The sequence below is a fragment of the Phyllostomus discolor genome, chromosome 13, assembly GCF_004126475.2.
Source record: "Phyllostomus discolor isolate MPI-MPIP mPhyDis1 chromosome 13, mPhyDis1.pri.v3, whole genome shotgun sequence".
In the NCBI taxonomy this organism is placed as follows: domain Eukaryota; kingdom Metazoa; phylum Chordata; class Mammalia; order Chiroptera; family Phyllostomidae; genus Phyllostomus; species Phyllostomus discolor.
In genome coordinates this window covers 62764484-62770735 of record NC_040915.2, presented here as the reverse complement: position 1 = coordinate 62770735, position 6252 = coordinate 62764484, and positions in this window count along the sequence as shown.

Below are 6252 nucleotides of genomic sequence, written 5' to 3'. Positions count from 1 at the left end.
TAGAAAAGGACATTCATGGGTGGAGAACCAGATCCAAGGTCAAGTTCCCAGCTCAAAGTCAGGCCCTGCCCCTGAGTCTGCTGATTGGGGGCCTGTGGGTGCTGACGCCAGAAATAACTCCCACTGCCAGGCTGGGGGCCTCCTTCCAGCCCCCTTCCTGTGTGACTCAGCCAGGCCAGCCCTCCTTCCATTGGAGTGCCCCCCCCTCCCTGGCCCTTGCTTGGGTGGGGTCACCTCTCCCCAGAAGTGGTGCCAGTGTCTGATGAGATGAGATGGCCTGGCGGCCACCCCAGCCCCGACCTCCAGGTCTGGAAGTCCCAATGAGCTTGCAGCCTCGGGTGATTAGCTGCAAGGAACTGCCACTTTAATCAGCATGGAGCAAGCCCCTTTGCCGGGGAGGAAAATCCCATCTTGGAAATCCACGTCCCAATGCCAGTTCAATTTCACCCTCGGGGCCATAAAACCCTTTTCCAATCACCTGGTGCTGTTGGCTGCCAGTGCCGTTAATTCTGGGGACGTTATTTACAGCCTAGACATTGCCTGGTAGGGGGGAATCAGGTCTGAACCCTCGAGGAGCTCCCCTCTGTTCCCCCACAGAGACCTCGGAAGACAGACTGTGCCCAGCTGGGAAGGCTGGACAGGGAGGTGGGTATCCTAGCAGCCACGTAGCCACATCATTTCCCCCCACGCAGGCCGGCAGGGCCCCAGATGGGCCGGTCTGAGGTGGGAAGACTGAGGCCGGGCGGCTCAGCCCCCAGCAGGCACAGCCCCCTCCTCCCTTCGATCCTTATCATCCCACAGCCCTGATTACTGGGGATAACAAGAAAAACACATAATTGAATCTCCAAGAATTACCATTTTTATAACGTGCTCCCAGTTCCTGAGATAAACGAACTGTCTCCCTTGTGTGGCAGCCGCTCAGGGCACATCAGAGAGCGGCGACACTGCCCTTGATCAGCTTCTCGGGGCCTTACTAAGAGGGATGCTTCTCTGCCTTCTGCGAGGTGCCTGGCAGCTCTCCCGCAGCCCTGAGTGGGCCGCGTGGGCTCGAGCAGTGCTCCATCAGCCGCACTTGGGTGGTGGGTGGGTGGTGGCCACTTGCTGGGCAGCTGGCTGAGGGAGCGGGTGGTGGGTTGGGGCCAGCTGGCGTCCTAGCCCCGGTGCCCAGGAAAGCTAGGCCTGAGGCCCGGGGGGGTGGGGGGTGAGGGAGGGGCAGTAGTGAGCAGGCCTAGAGGGAAGGAGGGGGTGTTATCCATCTGCCCACTGTCCTGTTGACCAAAGCTGACCAGTGGGCCAACTGGCCAGTGGGCTGCGCTGGGCCGCCAGGAGTCCCATGGTGCCTCAGGGCCAGGCACTGGGAGGCTCTAGGGGCAGCAGCTGCCACACAGGCAGGAAGGGTGAATAGGTGACCAGTGGTTTGTAAGCTACTAGACTGGTGGGTGTAGTGGTAGAGGTTAGCTAGGGGTGAGTTAACACGCTTCTTGCTGGGTGGGCTGGCGGGTAGACCTCGGGTTGGGGGGGATGCTGACCCGGTCTGTGCATTGAGCTTGCTGCTCGAGTTTGCAGGCTGTGTTCAGCTGCGCCACCTTCAAACAAAGGACCTGAGAATGAAACCGCCTCACAACAGCCGCCCACTGACGAAGAGGCAACACGGGGCCAGCCCAACAGCAGCCTCAAAAGTTCCGTGGTGGGGAGGGCCCGGGACAGGAGCTCAGCCCCTTGGGAGGGAGCAGGCACCGGGGTGCCAGTGTAAGTTCCTCGGTTACTTATTTCAGTGTGAACAGTGGGATGAAACTAACATGCCAACTACAAATCCAGTTTGGGCCAGAGAGTCTCCCAGCCCCCAGCACTGTTCCTACTTTGTTGAAAGCTTCAACCTGCCTGGACCCACCGGGGCTCCTCCTCCACCCTGGCGCAGTCAGGGGCCCTGGTCCCTTCAAGTCTACGTTCTGTCTGCAGTGTTATGGCGCCATCTGGTGGTGAATTCTGGAATGCACACCTTAATCAACCAGGAGAGGGAGCTAGTCGTTCACGTGGAGGGATCTCCTGGGCCCCTAGAGTTAGGAGAACAGTAGCAGGGCCTGTGGCCGCCCACGGTCTCTACCCCTCACCCGACCCCCAGTATCTCATTCAACCCCATTGGGCCTGTTCCTGGGTACAGGGACGGGTCCCAGGAGCTCATGGCCCAGGACTGTCTGCTCCCAGTAAAAGCTGAGTGGGGCCAGAAAGCCAAAAGCAAAGTGGGCGGGGATCCTGGATTCTGGGCCCGGTGAGGGTCTGCTGAGGTGACCCTGGCACTGACCAGCAGGCACTCCGGCCCTGCTGGCTGCCCAGGCACCCCTGGCTGTCAAGCAAGGACGGAGGAGCATGAGATGCTGAGAAGTGGGTGGACCTGCTGGGTGGGGTCCTCTGGGGAAGTAGGCACCTCTGGACCCACGGAATCCCCCACCTGGGGCACAGAAGCCTCCGCAGCCCCCAGCATGGCCACCTCCCCAGCCTGGAGTCCCCGACACCCTGGCTGATGGCAATTTATTAGTGTTGGCTGTCCCTAAGAGGATTTTCCTGACATTTGTAATATCCCTCTGATCCTTAAATAAAAAATGAGAAGCATTGTTCAGAGTCCCCCAGGAAGGGAAAACGAATGGCCTGCCATGGCCCCTGCCCTGGGGCTGATCAGCCACACTGGGGACAGGGCAGGCACAGGAGCCTGACCGCCATCTCAGCCCCAGCCTCTGAGACGGGACCACCTGGGAGCACTTCATGGCACAGCCCTCCTGGGGCCTTCCTCTGGCCTTCACCTGCACCCCACTCCCAGGGCCCACCCCCAGGCAGTTTTCCACCCTGCAGGGCTGCCCACGGGCCTGGGAGGGAAGCCTCTTGCACTCAATAGGTATGTCCACCCACCCGGTGTGTGCCTGCCCTCTGGCCCGAGGATGGGGTGGTCACTCCCCAGGCTGCCCCATCTCACCCACAGTCACTGCCAGTGGATCTGTCCATCCTCCTGTCTATGGGTTTAGGGGCACCTGGGAGGTGCAAGACAACTTATAGGCAACCCCAGTCACCCTCTGCCTGTTACACACTCAGTGCAAGGATAACTTACCCCCAAGCCCTTGCACGGGGTGTGGGCCAAGAGTAACCTGAAGGCCCAGGTTAAGAGGGGAACCCTTTGCCCAGGTTGCTCCAGAAAGCCTGCTGGGCTTAGAGACATGCAAGGAGTCTCCGAGGACTAGAGGGATAGGATCTTAGCCAGAAGCCCAGGTTTGGGGGCACAGAAATGAAACTTCCCCTGAGGGGCTGTGTCTGGCCCAGGGATCCCAAGTTTCATCTGCTGCAAACCTATTTTTCAGTTTTTGAAATGAGTGTGGGGCCTTGAATGTCGAGGCCACAGTGAATCCAGGCAGGTGTGCTTGGCTCAGGGCAGGAAGGGTGTGGGCCTCCTGTCCCTCCCCCATAGCCCACCGCCCACCCCCCCATTAAGGGCTCCAGGCTCCCTGAGGCCACTGGGTGTCATGGCAACTTAGGCACAAGCAGGTGCCATGGCAACTGGCTTGTAGGGAGGATTGCTGACTGTTGATGGGGGCCGTGGCCTGGCGCCCCCCACCCGGTGCTGAAGCCAAGCCTTCCGCCCATGGCCGGGACTGTGGCCTGCACAGGACCCGACCCTGGAGCTCAGGTCAATGTGAACCCCTCCACCCCGATGCAGGACACGGGTTTTCAGGGTGCTTTGGAACATCTGTCCCTATTCTTGGAAATGCTAACACAACTGTAGGCCCCCAGCACCCTCTCCCTCTGAGAGTACCCCTTACCCCTTGGGGCATTCTCTAGCTCAGGACCACTGGGGGTTAGGAAGGAAGAGTTTGGGGAAGTGGGGTCTTCAGGGCTGGGCTTGAGCCTCCAGCTCTCTGGGACACAGCATGGGAGTTGGAAGTCAGGAAGGGGGGCTCCCCAGGGTCATGGGCAGTGGGCAGAGGCAGTGGGTGGGGCCAAGGCTCCTGTGTCATCCATGTGCTCCAGGCCTCTCCTAAAACTCGCTGGGGATTGCCATGGTGTGGGGGCCTCTCAGCTCAGTCTGTGCACCCACGGCGGGACGGGAGTCCCGCCCAGCACCCAGCAGTTCCCGTGTGTGGTCCCTGCTGTTCTTGCTGTCCCTCCCGGGGAAGGAACCACCAGCCTCCATGAGGACCGTCTCTCTCCTCATGCGACATTCCAGGCTCCCACCAGCATCTGGCAGGCTCAGGGCACTGAGCGCAGCAAGCAGCCCCTACCCGACCCGTGCTCTCCACCACCCCAACCACCCAGGGCTTTTGGCCCACCCCTGCCCCCATGGCTGCCACGCCTCAGATGCCCTCCAAAAGCACTCTTTGGCCGCCACCTCGAGTTTCCCCAAGGGGGTACTCTGAGACGCATGTGATTCTGGAGGGGAATGGCATGGCCAAGGCCAGGGGAGGGCCCAGGGACTCCTTCGTCCTCTGGGCGGCTGAGCAGGCCCCCTGCTGGCTAGGAGGTTCCAGTGGCAGCTGGTGCCTGAGCTACGCTTCAGGCCCGTCCTTCCTGGCTCATCCCCACACCTCTTCTGTGGGTGAGCAGCCTACACCAGCGGTCCCTGAAGTGTATCCCACCCCCCGCCACGGCAAAGAGGATGGGAGAGAGACCCCCTTCAGAAGAGGGACTTCAATGAACTGATTTAGATGGGAAGCGGAGGCTGGCTTGACAGGCACGCCAGCTTGGGTGCGGATGACGCAGAGTGGAGAAGTGGGGCTGGCTAGGGGACAGCTGGGAATGACCACCCAACACTTGTGAGGACAGCAGATGACACAATGGCTGCTCAGAAAACCCCCCCAGGCCGTCCCCCAGTCCACACTGCAGACCTGCAGCGAGCACACGTCTGCTTGCCCAGAGTCGGGGGGCCTTCCTTCCAGGGGTCTGACGGACGGGAGGACGTGCAAGCCCCTACTGGGACCGGAACGCACCGGCCAGCTCTGCCCTCCTCCGTATTCGCAGGAGTAGGAAAGCCAGGCACTCAAGGACAGCGTCTGGTAGGGAGGGGGTGCTGAGACCAAATAGGGAAAGATGAACCACAAAGAGAACAGGGGGAAACACAGGGAGCAAACGTTCCCCTCCCCCAAAGCCCCTTTGTCCCTAAAACAGAACAAGATGCTCTGAGAAGAGAACGGGGCACTGAGAGAACAATAGCGATGTCTTGTAAACTGGAAGTGTGATTGATTGCTGAAATTCAACAGCCCAGCCGCCAAGCCTGGCCTGCTCCAGCTGTGCTGAGGGCCGTGGGCCCCCCCTCAAATTCCTGTGGGAAAGCACCCTCTGAGCGATTTTCCTGTTGGCCTGGCACCCGGAAAGTGTGAGGTCAGAGAGAGACCCTCTCGGACCCGGGAGGGGTGTCCCGATCAGGTCCCACGTGGCAGGCCGCTCCCAGACCTCGTGGCCAGAGCAAGCGTGGTTTAGCCCAGGCCTTGGCAAGTGGGCCACCCTGTGGGGCCATTCTTCGAGGGCCTTCCCGGGCTCCCAGTCAAAGTGACAGAGCCTCTCTCCCCGTGACCTCTGATGCCGTAGCAAGGCCTCCCCGATGGGAGAGGATCCCCAGAGCAGCAAGAGGGAGAGGTCAAGGCCCAGTACACAGGCGTCCAGCTGCCAACACTTCATTACAAGCCGTTGGCCCCCATGATTCCTCAGGCTGGCCCAGAGGCCGGGGGGAAGGGAGGGCCGGGTCTCTGGACATGGGGAGGGCAGAGTCACGTGGCAGAGGAGCGAGAACCCAGGAGAGGAGGGCTTGGGAGCTGTTCTGCAGCGCAGGGACTCAGATTTCCTCCGACCCACCATTCTGAGGGTGCTCCTTGAGGGTGTCCTTCCATGAAACGAGGCAGGGCACTGAGGAAGTGGGGGTCGTGGGAACAGATGCCGGGGGGTGGGGGTGGGGAAGGTGTGGCGCGTAGGCGGCGGGGAGCAACCTTGAGAACGAGAGAGGAGAAATACACCAGGAACCTGACGCTGGCACCGCCATCGGACGTGTGGTCGCAATGGCCCGAGAGGCGGCGAAGAGCGAGCTGCTACCTATCCAGTCCCATCCCTTAACAGGGGTGTGGCCTCGGGCAAGTGATTAACTGTATTCATGCCTCAGTTTCCCCACCTGTAGAGAGAGGGTAACAATCGTCGGTTCAGGACCATTAAATGTTCGGCACATTATTTTAAAATAAGCCCCTGGAGACGCTGGGTAAAAAGCCAGGCTCTGCTCTACTC